Here is a 15,088-nt window from a genome sequence, read left to right on the forward strand (position 1 = left end):
TTTCACACCCACATGCAAACAAAGAATAATGATTTGGTAAATCAGTTAACATTTATCCTTCACACAATGACAAATAAATAAAATAAATAAAAGGTCTAAAACGATACATCTGCAAATGTACATCAATATTTCATGTTCAGAATCACAAATATGATTGAAATCACGTAAAATACTGCTGTTGTTCAACTAAATGTCAGTCATGCAGCACATCAAGAGATAGTGTTCGATGTTACTTTTGTTTTTGGGTTTCAATAACTACTGATCGACATGACTGATGTATTTAGTTCTTAATAGTACAGTGCACCAACCAGTGGTCATTGATCAAATATATGACGCATGTTCATGAGCTCAATTGATCGTGATCAGTTATTGAGTTATTGAAGAAAAATGTTTCATAATATCTGATCGTCCGTGACTGACAATTTTGTTTGTCTCCCTTTTGAAACATTTTGCAGCTTGAACAGCACTGTATTAAACACATCAGGATACATCCGTGTATAAAATATAGCAGAACACTACATGGAAAGCTAAGTGAGCTCAGGCTCTTTGGGCTTGTTCGTAGCTCAATCTAAGCCATCTGAACAGCTGAGCAAGGACTGTCCCAGGAAATCATTCAGGTGATTTCAAATCAGTTGGACTAAGCTGCCAAACAAGTTTTTCTGACTTTTCTAGCAATTGTAGTCTTTCTTTACTTCTTCTGTCTTTCTGTAAATGACAGTCCAGTAAACCTTTCGGTATTGTCCAGTCTTATCCCAAACAATGCTACTAAAATGTGAGAACAATTAAACTATTGTCAAATTAATGGCGATGCTACAGCTACCAGCTACATTTTTGAAATACTGTAAAGAAATCAGACGAATATGACATGAAGCACAAAGCGATCACACTGGTGATTGATGAAATCCTGCCGTTGATGCAGGTTCACAGTTCACCACTGATGAGTGAAGTTATTTAGTTGTGCCGCTGAGATTGGTGTTGACCTGCTGTATCATGTCCTTCAGTTTCAAATGGAGGCTTTTTGGTGAAATGACGGGCTCATACTTCACAGACAGCGAACAGAAGTCGACCACGTCCTGCGGGAAGAAACACATTGTTTTGCTTTATTTCAACTAAACTTCACACAACAGGATGAGGAATGTGGAGTTTGTCACCCATCGATACACTGAAAGCTCATAAAGGCTTTGTTACTTCTTGCTGGCCCGTTACAACACCAGGAATGATTACAGCAAGAAAAACTGTTTCCATGGAAAAATGGAAAAGGTGAACATACGCGTTCAGGCATCACTTGGATGTTCCAGCTGAATTCAAAGAACAGCAAGTCTGCAACTCTGTGGGTACCCTGACACCCACTGGTATATCAAAGGTACTGAACTGGGTACTGGTGCGTCTTGCCAGTAGAAACAGTGCTGTTCACCTGAGCTGAGTACATCATATTCAAATCTGTCCCATGTCCAGATGTCAAATCTGAGTGCCTGAACACCTGTATGTGCTGAGAGCATTTCACTGAAGGTGTTTCTATTTCTATTTTTTCATTAAATTGTGGTTTCTTTGAGTGTGTGTGTGTGTGTGTGTGTGTGTGCGTGTGTGTGTGCCGGGAATACATATCAAACTAGTGTTGGATTAATAATTTTAAGACTGGTGTTTTTGTAAAGCATCTCTTCATTTACAGTATACCTATGGCTTTAAGTTGGAGTTTATTTTATATATTCAGTTGTTGCATCGTGTCAACAGGTTCTCCAAATTATGTGAAAACACTTGCACTAATCAGACTTGAACACTGTCAGTGGATGATTCATAGTACACCCACATCAGGCCACAGTCGCACCTAATGTGACAGGAGCTACCATTTGCCACCTGAGTGACGCTGCGGCATTATCAGCCAAATGCTTCAGTATGTTAACAGTATGAATGAAAAATATATTAGACAACAATAAGCACAGCCTCCACGAGTCTCTGATACTGAGTGAGCTGACGAAACACTCCTGGGAGCTGCTGTTCAATGCTAACAACATAACTGCGATTTCTTTGTTATTATATTTACACACAAACACAAATGATCACCCATGATCAATTACCTTACACCGCTGATCCATTAATTCCAGGATCTTGATGAGTGTTTTGATGACTTCCTGATTGGAAGTAGTGGGGAGCAGGGACTCCAGGCCTGTCCTGAAATAACCAGTAAGAGCACATTCCTGTCCAGAGGAGACACATAACAACATTAGTACACAGGAGCACTCTAGAAATAGACTTTGTTAATAATAGCAGGTTATTGTGTGGCTTTATTCTAAAAGAACCAGTCCCACATGTATGATTAAATTGATAACAGTTTCACCCCTGTGCAGTACTCAGTACTCGAGCATGTGATACTTCACAGGGCTGTGGCTACCATGAGGAAACCAGCTTATTAAGTCATTGATCCTAATTAGGCTCAAATCTGTGTTTTCCCATGAGCACTGAAACAACCATAGACCATCGTGAAAGCAACAAGGAAGATACCACTGTTGACAGAACTTAGCTAGCAGCTTCTATCTGCTTCCAACCTTTGTGTTAAACTAAGTTCAGATAAGGACCTGTCTGTGTAGTGGATGCTGAAGATAATCCTTCTCATCTTACTCTGGGTAAGATATTCCAAAATGTCACATGTGAAAAACCCTGAGTGGCACACATTTGCAATACGCTACGTGACGGAATATAAGTGAACCAAGTATCAGGATCATTTTCCATCCCTGACATCCATTGCAGACAATGATTTATTTCCTGTTATGTTATTAACGATAATTATCTCTGCCTCACTCTCACACACACAATCACACACCACTTACCCCCTGCGGCACGCTGAGGTTTAAGCACATACATCTGCTATCCTGAGGAGATAGAGATAATTCAAAAATGTTATCAAGCATTATGTTGGGTTCATTCAGCCAGCTCCAATGTGTTGTTTGCTGTAATCAATCCCTTCCGCAATTAATATTACAAGGTAGCTTTTTTTCTGGGAAACAACTTTTAAATGTTTCTCAATCATTTTTTAGACACCTCAAAAGAAATAGAAAAATAATCTTCCAGCAATGCACATGCAAATGAAAGAGCTCAGATGAGATAACAGCAAAGAGGAAGTGGTAAGGATTTCATGGTGCTGACGCTGTGCACACTGCAGAATAGAGCACAAAGTCTTATTTGTATGATACAGCGTGCAGCTGTCAGTCATTTTTCAGAAAAGAAAAGCAGAGCTTGCAAGTCGATATTTTCTAACATGATATATTGACAAATAATTAAAAATAGATGGCAGAAAAATGTGTCTCTTCCCCCTTTATCCCAGCAATAAAGGGTAAAATGAGAGATGGCCAGCTTTGGTTTGAAGTATGACAAGAGTCAGAGGTGACCCTGGAAAAATACTCGTGACACAACCAAAAGAAAGTGGCGATGCAAAGAAGCAGAGCAGATGGAGTGGTGAGATAAAGACTGAAGTCGGAGCTACAGAAGTCAAAAGATGTCACAGAGAAAAAGTGACATCATGGTAGACTTACAGTGATATGAATTGAGCTGCAGTTCTCAGAACAGGCCTGCCAATCCAAAGAAGAAGTAAAGTTGAATAAATCACACCAGTCGCATCAATATCAGCTGGTCAAGATAAACAAAATGCTTAATGGAGTCCCAGCAGACACAGCTAAAAGGCTGCTTGACTGATATTACACAGGAGGGCTCCTTTAGCATCGACGCTGGTTTTAACACGCACACATGAGACCTACTACTATAAACTATCAAATAACGACTGCAACTTGTTGGCTCATATTGGTAAGCAGCTGATTACTTCATCAGCCTTAATAAAGGTGCTGAGAGAAATAATATATTGAATTTGCCTTGTGTTGTGCTTACAAGGAAATTTGAAAAAAAATCCCCCAAAAAGGAATATGTCTGGAAGAAAAAAGCAAGTAAATCTAGTGACTTTGTTTTCAATGTAAAAATAAAGTACCACCACATCAACACTATGGCCTGCAGAACGCTGTGCAGTAACCTCTGCAGCCTATGTAATATACATGATCTCATTAGAATTATGCCAACTTACCTTCAGACTGTTTCCCAGTGTTTCCAAATTTCTGCTGAACTCATGCATCCCTCTGCATTTCTTTGCAGAGGATGACAGATGAAAGGAGATGGAAAGAAGCACCAGCAGCAGAGGCAGCATCCATGTAGAGGACCCCATCATGGCTGTTGGATAGGTTAGGATTACTAGAGAAGTCCTAGTTTACAAAGTGGAGAAAGAGTCCAGCAATATTATTTTGTGCAAATCAATCTCTAATCTCTAGATTTTGGTCTAGGCTGTTTGTCAAGTCCAGATTCTGTTACTGTGAAAGTGCAGCCAGTTATTTCTGCCGACACATGTATTGGCTGTGTAAACGTCCTCTTGTTGCCTGTGTTATATGCTTGACGCTTTGTCACGGCATGGCGGCTTTTAATACACCAGGATGTGACATTTCCATACTATTGGGGAACCCCTGCGCTTTTTATCCATGGTTTGGTAATTTGTCAAAATGTTCCCACACACTTTACTCACCAGGACAGCCCGATATGGTGGCAAAAGTGATACAGCATGTGTGTGCTGATGTTAGCCACATATCAGTGAGATCTGACTGCTTATGACTGTTGCGGCATTTCCTCACCTCTGCGAAGACCTGGCCGTCGCTACGCAGAGGAAAAAAGTCACATACTTCATCCTCTGCAATTTAATGGCTGTGGATTGGAGTCAAGTTCTGTTTTCATCCAGCCAGTATATCCTGGCTGGCCGTCCGAATAAGCCTCAAGCGTGCCTGAACATTGTAAGTAAGCGAACTTTATTTATAAGGGTCTTTCAAAAGCACAGTTACTGTGCAAACATTGAAAAAAAAGGGCAAAAAAAGGGCAAAAAACAATCTAAAAACACAAACACTGGTTGTTTAATGTCTGTGTGGTTCTTTTGTGTCTCTTTCTGGTTGTTTGACATGTCTTGATCCTCATTTTTCTCAGTAGTTGTTCTCATCTCTTTTTAGCCATTCTGCATCTTCTTATGGTTGCTTCCCATCTCTTTGTGGTTGTTTTGTGTCTCTTTGTTGTCATTATGTGTGTCTGTAGTCATTTTGCCTCTTAATGGTTGATTTACAACTCTGTGATCATTTTGTGTCTCTTTTTGGACATTTTGTGTCAATTTTAACCATTTTGTGTTGCCTTGTGCTTGTTGTGCATCTGTGTGGTTGTTTTGTATCACATTGTAGTTACATTTCTTTTTCGATGTTTTGTGTCTTCCACCTCGTTTTATCAGAGCACTGCAGATAAATTCAGAAACACACGCAAAACGGCAAAACTCCACAGATCTCCTGCCGAATGAAACTCATTTTGACTGCAGAATGCATGACACACACACACAGCATCAGCAACGCTTTGTGCTCAATATAAAACATTACAATGAATGAAAAACACTTGTATGAATGCCCCCAATTCAATGGCTGCCCCCCTGCCCCACCACCCCCCATCCCCCACTGGCCCCCCTCATAGTTTTCGACTCATCTAAATAGTCCAACAGCGTACTAGAATTCCTGAAAGTCACTTATTGCCTTTGGTTTTGGTGTGCTACCCCAATATTTTCCATGGCCCAATTCGGCCACCCCAAGAAAAATGAGAGGCCAGGCTGTGAGTTTGGTTTTTGGTTAGGTTTAGGAAATGATCCTGGTAGCATATTTTATTGCAAATAGCATCTGCAATAAAAATATATAGTTGTATATACATGCTGTTGAGAATTCATTCATGCTTCACTGCAGCTGCATGTAGCTCAAGAACTTGAAACAGGCAAAAAGACAATATCAGAAATGGACCTAGAGCGGGAAATACTGGAGAGGACAAAACATTGGGTTTACAATACTGTCTGTGTTTCGTCCTCATCTGGTTTCAGCACATGATGTGGTTATGTTCACGGCACAGAAGACATCTCTACCACCTCGTGGTGGGTTTTTTCAGCTCTGCAGAGAATGCAAATAAAGTAAAATACTGTGTAGGTAAGAATACAGTTCCCAATCTCATACATCCATGTAACCACGGGGACATGGTTAACCTGTTCCTCTTACTGTCATTCCTCTTGCCATGCCTATTTCTCCAATGCTCACATCGAATGGTCCCAAACAGAAGAGCTCAGCTGTGGCTATTTTTGCTCATGGTCTGATTGCCAGTTGAACAACTGCACAACATGTGTTTGCTTATGTGAGGAGTCCGGGTGGATAGCTGGAAAGTTAAGTTTAGCATTTTGAATGGCAGTCTATTCCATGTGAACACCGGAGACATTATTCAGGAAGATTTCCAAATGTAGAGAACTTTTTTTTTGAAGTTTGGTCTAAAGCAGGAGTAACAGTACCTGTGACTGGTGTAGGGGACCTTCATTGTATCAGACCTTCATTGTCACGAGGTTAACGTTAAACGTGATGTGAAACAGTGGCAGTTTGGTTGGTTTAGGTGGCAAAACTACTTGGTTAGGTTCAGGAAAAGATCATGGTCAACAATGACTTTCAGTTTCACAGGGGACACGAACAGCAGTCTCCAGGGTATACTACATCACCTGATTTCCTCTTTTGCTCCCATCATAAGTAATATGGTCACTAGAAGTCACTGCCTAACAATAAATGTGAATATGGGTCATATTAACCTACTTGCACAGACAGCCTACGTCCGTTTTTACGGGTGTGGACCGTCTATTTTAGCAGAATTGGTTTAGGGGGTTGGGACATGAGTTACAGCTTGTGGTCGTTGTGTTTCAAGTGTTAGCATGTTAGCAATAGCAGTTGAGAAAAACTGTAGCAGAGTTCAACTGAAGAAACACAGTGTGGCTTTTTTACTGTGAAACAGCCACAGGAAACCCACTGTGTTAGGCCGTGCAATTAACGAAATGACCAAAGCATGGTCATTTGGGCCCTTTTTTGGTCTTGTTTGTCAAAAAACAAAAAAAACCAACTTTTTTTAATGTTATTCATCCTTCCTAATCATGAGCCATTAAGGATTAGTTATTGTCATGTTGACGTGGAAAAGAAGGGGCAGCCTACACACCTCCAACTTCTCCACGTTGCCTTGCGATGCGACCTGCTCTTGTAGGACAAAATACTCATGACTTTATTAAGACGACATTGTTTGGCTTCACTCTTAACAGATACACACTAAAATCCAGTAAGACGATGATGTGATAACTCTGTTGCAAACAGGTGGCTGCAGAGCTAGTGACCCAGCAACAGACTTGACATACTTCTGAACTGAAGACCATCAGAATCAGCATCAGCACACTGTGAACAGTCTTCAGGTCTCCCCTTGTCCTATTTCTCTTTACATGTGTGAGGGTACATAGGCCAGGTCAGGCAAAACGTGACATCCACCTGGGCAGAACCGGAGGCCGAAATAGGATATCTATAGGCAATGGCTGCTTGATAATATGTTGATTAACACACGACACCATCCTGTTAGATAGATTCTGCCAGAATGACCAACCAATACAAAGTGTAACTGAGGGTGACAGTGTGAGCTCAAACCACAGGATTCCCCCAACAAAATGAAATGCATTCATCTGCTACTACTTTGCTACTTTGTTTTCCAACGTAACCTTTCTTCATTGAGATAAAAAGAAAAGTTATGCCAGTTGCTCTATGAGAGAAAAAACAAGACTAAGACTCAAAAAGGCTTCTTATTACTCAAGTAGATAATACTACTGACTAACCCTAACCCCTAGCAACCTTACGAATCCCCACATTAAGCAGTATAAACAAAACTGCTAGTAGATAATAAAAAACTGTACAGATCACTGCAGGCAGTGGGACTCTCAGAGAACAGCAGTGATGCAATAAATGAATAATTGTGGTCATTTTCTTCGAAAGTAAAACCACACACCCACATCTGAGACTTGTAGCTCTGTCACGGACACAACAGCAGCTCTGAAAGGCTAAGTTTCAGGCCAGGAGCTTGGTGCAGACAAGGCCACTGATGAGAAGTGTAAGGTGTTCAGATAAACTGTAACTCAGACCTCAGAATGTACACTTTCCTCAGGATGCTGTATTCAAAGAGGAATTAAGTGCATGCAAAATGAGCAGTTTGTGTTATTATCTCTAATGGTTGAATTTTCAGGTGATCTATTAAATCCCTGCACACAACATCCATGAAAGTAGATCTTGGGGATAATATTAGCTTTTATCCACTTTCAGTGGAATCATATTGTACATGTAAACAAAGCAGATAACGGCGCACACTCCACACACACACACACAATCTAAAGATTTTTCTCTGGCAACAGAGTTTCGAAACATCTTCACCCTGGAAAAAGTTTTCCAAAAAGTCTGTTTTCGAATACCGAAAACACAGTTTATGTGAACAAAAGTTAAAAAAAAAAACATGAGTGTACGTGTGGACTAGTCTGTATATGATGCATTCACCCAATAAATCATGACACATGGCTCCTGCATGATAGAGAATTAGCCACTTTTAACGATAAAAGTATGAGTATAGAGATTCATGATTCTAGCCTGAGAAATGCAATGAGTCCTCAAAATGAAATGTTTCTCCAGAAAATGTGCAGTAAACATTATGGCAGCACGACAATCACACTTGTTGGTCCAAACAAAGGTCACATGGTCACTACAAACATCAGGATTCTGCTTCTGGGGTCTGTGAGGACTCACAGCAAATTTTATGGGCATTGATTTTGTAAGATAGCGTCGTGTTGTCAACACCCTGACATTACAGATATGGTGTCATGGACCAAAGTGATGGTCAAGGTAAGATTTGACCTGATGGTGCTGCTGAAAGAAAGGCAAGGGGAATTTTGCCACTGAGGCCTATCAGTAACTGACATTTTTGGCTCACCGAGGTTAACCTCTCCTTCCAGCAAACACGAAAATGTTATTTCTATCTAAATACAAGGGAAAGTGAAATGAGTAATAAGCAAAATGCGAGAGTGTGTGTGATGCTGTAGCCACCATTGCGTGAATGGGTCAAGGCAGACTTGTGTTGTAGAGAGTGCTTTGATTGTCAGATTAGAAAAGTGCTATATAAATAAAATCGTGTTCACAAACACGAGTGGCAAGCACAGTTAAGTTCAACAAAGTTGTGTTGGGCATGGTGGAGCTGGATGGAGAGCACGTCCTTTATCCCTGCTAGGATGCATAGAGAGGGTCACTCTACCTGTTTCAACCATTTCAGACACAAAAATCCACATCTGATAAATTGGCACAATTGTTCGTCCAAGAGTCAAACTTCAAACTTTGCAGTTTTCCATGTGGCCGAAAACTCTTAAATCTTGATGTAACATATGGGCAGCACAAGGAAAACCTCTGACAGTGTAGCTCAGAGACCTCAACACAATCAACAATTTCACACCTTCCAAAATAAATGTAGGATTCAAAATAGGTGGTCAGAACATGGACTCATCAATCATGCACATTAATCATGTGATAGAGGCACTCAGAAATGAATTTCTCCTCCTCAAAAGCAACTTTTTTTGATATATACAATTAAGACATTTTCAAACAACAGAGAGGTTCTGGATAAATTTACAACTGGAGAATGATGAGAATGACGATGACTCATGAATACAATGAATTACATCATGAACCCAAATAACTCAGTAGAAATTAAAGATAAATGGAAGGCTGAGGTGCAACTAGAGATATCAAGGGAGGACTCGAGGGTGATATGCTCCGAAGCACACCTGGGAAGTAGCTCAAACACATGGAGGGAAGTCAAATCATCTGTCTGTCATTGGCAGATATTTTCAAGCACCACAGATAAGAAGGCAAAGATGGGCCAACACCCGCTAAAAACCCCAACCATCCAGAAAACCTTGTTAACGTAGTGACAAACCCAGCCCGCCTTTCTCCTCTAACCTCGAGAAGAAAGATACGTGCATGAACCTTCATCTTATTTGTTATTGTTACTGTTGCATATTTGTGTCTATTTATTTATTTATTTTGTTTGATTTGATTTTACTATCTGTTTTACTTGTCCCTGTTTTGTTATGTCATTATAAAAAACTATAATGATAATATGATTTCACTGAGAATTTAAAAAAGGTCGAAAAATGTGGTGTGACTGCAGAAATATAAGACAGCAAACCTGTGGCTCAGCTGGCATTTTACTCTTTAATGTGTTTAAATACTAAAAATTAATTCTGAGATATGATACTTCTAAATGTACAAAAACTATGATGTACAGTTGTGACTGCAGCACTAAACGTTACACTGAGTAAAAGCAAGAAGTGAGATGTAATGTAAGATCAAAAGCTGCTGGCCAAAATGCACCAAGTACAAAGACAACAGTTTAGACAAAGTAATATACTCAGTCTGTGTATTAGCATCTGAATTATAATGAAGTTAAAATAATAAATCAGTAAAATCAGTGTATTTCAAACTAGCACTGAGCTAAGATGTAATTCAGATTTTAATGCCTCCAATATGCCAACAATTGAGTAAAGCTGCCTCAAGCATAAATAGCTACAGTTTCCTCTCACTGCTCCTTTTTTCCTCCTTTTTTTCCTGAGATGGTTGGGGGAAGCACACACTCAGTTAGAGGCTAAAATGATCAGATTTGTGTCCCTGGTGTTTCACAGACACTGTGGTGAACAAACAAGTCTACTCCACTATTTACATGCTGCGTCCTCTCAGCTGTCTGCTGGATGCTGGTAAGCATACAATTCCTCAAAGGTCACTTTGCTGCTTGCTAAATGCAGTGTCTTAGTTCCACTTCTAACTTCTAACTTTGTTAACTATCACTAGTTAACTATTACTAATGCCCCCCTGGACTTCCAGTTGGTGGACTGGATATATTAGGAGATGTGGTTGGATGAGTCATAGCAAATGTAACAAGTAATGAAACTAATAACTTCTGCTGTAGAGCAATTAGAAAATGGATCCATGTAAATGATTAGTAATTAATTTTCCCACCATAGCTGGAGATAAATATCATGGAGGATACCTCTCAAAGTAGAATGTGTCTTACAACTTTATTTCTACATTTATATTTCTTCTTAGATTATAATAACTTTTCTTTAGAGATTAGGTGGATTTTTCTGCTCCACTATTGATAGAGCTAGGCTATGTTTTCAGTCTTTTTGCTAAGCTAAGCTAAGCTAAGCTAAGCATGTGCCAGACCTATTACAGCTCTGGCCACCCAGAGATAATTTGATTCCAGACATGATGGAGGTTACATGTGCAATAAAATCAATGTTGCTTGTTTATTGCACTTTTTGCCAGCTACAGATTAAAGTTTGAGAAATATTATGATTTTAGAAATGCAATTTTCTGGACAAAAATGTTGCTTAGCCACGATTATATAATAAATTATGAAACATAACATGAAACATGCAACACTTTAGTCACCTTAAGTTCCAAAACAGAAAATGAGATTTATTATTCAGCACATACAAGGTCAGGGTTAAAGCAACACGTGTGTCATCACTTCTCTCGCTTATCTTTACTCTTCTTCCTCTCTACTCCAGGAACTCACTTCTCAGACTCCCCTCGCTGTCTGAGAAGTTGATCAGTTCTTCCACCTCATCCCCCTCCTCATCCTCATCTTCCTCCTCAGCCTCCTGTGATGTCTGTGCTTCCCCCTCTCCTCCTCCCTTTCCTCCCAGCTCCAGGTAGCCCTTGGCGGTTTGGTTAACCGCCCCACCACCCTTTGGCCCGCCTCCTCCTCCTCCTCCTCCTCCTCCCGCTCCACCCTCAGCTTTGCTTTTGATGGGCTGAACCATCAGGATGCCCTCATCCAAAATGGGGGTCCCTTCAGGGCTGACTCCCTCCCCTGCACGGCTTGCTCGGTCTGCTCTCAGGGTATGAGCGCTGGGATCCAGGGTGACGGTGGACTTGCTTGTGCAGAGACCCATAATCAGTGCCTTCTGGAACTGACTGGAGGTCTTATTCTGAAGTCTCTCAGGTGGCTTGGGTTTGTCAAATCAATTGTTTCGCAGTCCATACAAATAAAACGAAACTATCCACGAGCAAAAATATAAAAGCTGATTCCTTGCTTGATTCGCAGTTCAAAGGCAGCAACACCTTTCACTTCACTTTTTCAGGCTGGTTGATCCAGATTCACAGACTTCTGGTGACAATCCTGGTGACAATCCCTCCTTGTACCTTGATGATTGGTGAAAGTAAGTCAGCTGAAAAACAAAAGAAATATACGTTTTCAGGAATCTTCTTTAGGATCAAAGTTCTCAAAGATTTTGTGAACAAAAGTGAACTTCTTGGAGATCTTCTCAGGAGATTTCTGCAAATCATTTCCGAGTCCAAAGGCCCATGGCCAGCAGAGATGCTCCCATCCGCACCGTCTGGCTGTTTTTGCTCATCTGGTTTGAAGTGACCAGCCCAACTGAGCTGTCGGAGACAGACCTCTCTTTGCCTGCTGCCTGTTTCACCTCCTCCGCTGTCTTGAGCTTCGAATAGAGCCCAACCCATCTGACATGTCTGTTCTCTTCATCCTTGGACCACTTGTGGGTGGGGAATGTGATGGAGTACTACCCACCCTGCCTCACCATCACATACTCATCAGCAAGTGACTGAGCCACTCTATAGAAGTTGCTGAGTGGTCAGCCTCAGTAGGACTCCATGTGAAGCAGGGCACATGGAAAAAATGCGAAAATCAGATGAACTTGACTGTGGGTAAAGTTAACCAAAGTGAGTCTGAGACCTGTTTAACATGATTACACGTCCCTTTTCCACACTCTGTCTATGTGTGGCTCTGGGTGCTTCGCCACATACGGTTTTAGCAGCCTGCATTGTTGTCTCCGTCTCAGCTGGTCTTCTGAGGGTCCTCGACGTGACGCCACGGAGCTCTTAGAAAGCACACAGACAGTGTCAGAGAGGGACAGCCTGTTTGTGACAGGTTGGCAAACAGCCACAGCAAATCACGTGAGCAGAGAACAGTCTAGTGGGGTCTGATGAAGATGCAATTTATCCACACAAAATACTCCACTAATTATACTGCACTGCTCATTTGCTGCTTGTGCAGTTCAAAGCACTGATGGTCTCAGCCTAAACCATCTGACAGAATTGCTCATCAAGCCAGAAACGGTCTTCCGAGCCCACTTTGACAGTTCATTAAGTGCACATCAGATAATCAGCTAAAATAAACACATAAAGAAGAGTGATTTCATTTCTATCACTGGATTATCCCGTAACAGTGCTGCTATATGTAGAATTACCTCATCAAAGTATGATGACTTGTTTTGTCAGCTGGAGGAAATATTGCATGTGTTTGATGTCAGATACAATCTGCCTAATAGGTGAAACCTTTGATGCTCCTCTCTTAGTCTAGCAGTTATCTTAGTCTTTACTGAGGGTTGCTCTCATGGAACATGATGTCATCCATCCTGCTCTTGGTTTCCAGTCACTGGTCCGGCGGACGCCAGCTCCTGTGCTACCTGCCTCCTGTTTCCCTTGCTCTACCTGTACCCCCGCCTGTCTCCTCACCACCGGCCTCCAGCTTGTTTTCTGGGTTTTCGTCGTCTACCTCCCGTGTTCCTCCCCAACCTGCCTTTCCCGCTGCTTCTTCTCCTCACACCTGCCCTGCATCAGCCTCGTTAGCCCTGCCCTGCCCCCAGCCAATCAGCTCCTTCCCTGTTCTCCTATTTCATTCACCTCATTCCCCTCGCGTGAGCTTCTTCGCCCACCTGCTCCTCATCCCCTCCGTCCCGTTTTCAGTTCAGTCTTGGTCAGTTTTGCTACCTTGTTCGTCTGCTCCTGTGGTTCAGTTTTGTTATTTTCAAGAAAGAATTTGATCCTGTCTGCCTGCCATTTCCTGCATTTGGGTCCACCTGCTCCACTGTCATTGTGACACTTTCTTACAGTGTTTGTAATGTATAGTACTAGTCTAGTGTGGAATTTGTTCTTGAAAATATATTGTAGACTTTCTAATTTATCTCAAATTAAGTGTTAAAGTAGTTTGATTTAAATGTGTCAATGCTTATGGAAATGATTCTGCATGATTTGTACAATTAAATGTCTCCTTGGTTTATAGATTGTATTTCCTTTGTTTGTCTTGATTTGTGACAAATGTAAGAACCCAGCAACCCATCTGAAACTTGAGTCAATCTGATAATTGGTATAAAACATAAAAGTGATTTATGTCTCACCCATGAAAGGCTGACTAAAGATGCAATGGGATTTGTGTGGTCAAACAATATGATGGCTGAGATAGGCAGCTGGCTTGTCTTATCTCTGCTGTGACTGAATGCAGCAGCACAGTTTTCCACCACACTGTCTGTCTATGAAAGGGAAAATTCAGTGTTCCTCTGAATTTCCACAGTTCAGTCAATGCCTCTGTTTATGAGAATGACTCTTTCTCACAAAGGGTGATTGGCCCTGTTAAGATCTTAGGTGTTTTCAAGTCTTATCATTTTATATGCATCTAGAAATAAAGTGTAATTGCATGGAGCTTTGATTTTAGCGGCAGAGCTGTGAGGTACGTTATGTTCCATGTCCATGTTATGTTCCATGTCCATGTTATGTTCCACCGAGCCACATTTTTCCCTTAATGCTATCTGAAACTACTGAAGTCGAAGTGAGCGTGAAGGAATGGAGCTTATCTTACGACCGGTCTTTCTGTGAGTGTAACCACAGCAACCTCTGTGATGAGCTTGCAGTAAATCATGTAGATGATGAGGAATCTGAGGATTCCCCTTTTCAATGGTTAGGTAATCCAGCTGGGGGAGTTCCAGTGTGCGAGGGCACAGCATTGAGACAAACTATTGATCAGAAACCCATGCAGATTCTTTGATGGATGGAATATTGTTTGAATACAGTTTTTAGAATTCAGAATATAATTTATCGTCGTTTCCATCCGTCAACCTCGGGCTCTGACACCTACAACCACGTGATCCTATAAAAACTCGAAACTCTGTAGCACACAGTGGACGCAATATAGAGAAATAAAAGGTTGTCGTGACAACCCAGATGTGCCAATCCAGACTTGAATCCAGCAAGCAAATGTGATAAAACTGTTGCTTTGCTGAAAAGTTGACTCGTGCCGACACCAGACGATCAGACAGCGGCCGATCCTGATGAGCTAACACTCACCAGCAGGGTTTAGTGATCTC

Source organism: Chelmon rostratus, chromosome 9 (genome assembly GCF_017976325.1).
Source record: "Chelmon rostratus isolate fCheRos1 chromosome 9, fCheRos1.pri, whole genome shotgun sequence".
In the NCBI taxonomy this organism is placed as follows: Eukaryota; Metazoa; Chordata; class Actinopteri; order Chaetodontiformes; family Chaetodontidae; genus Chelmon; species Chelmon rostratus.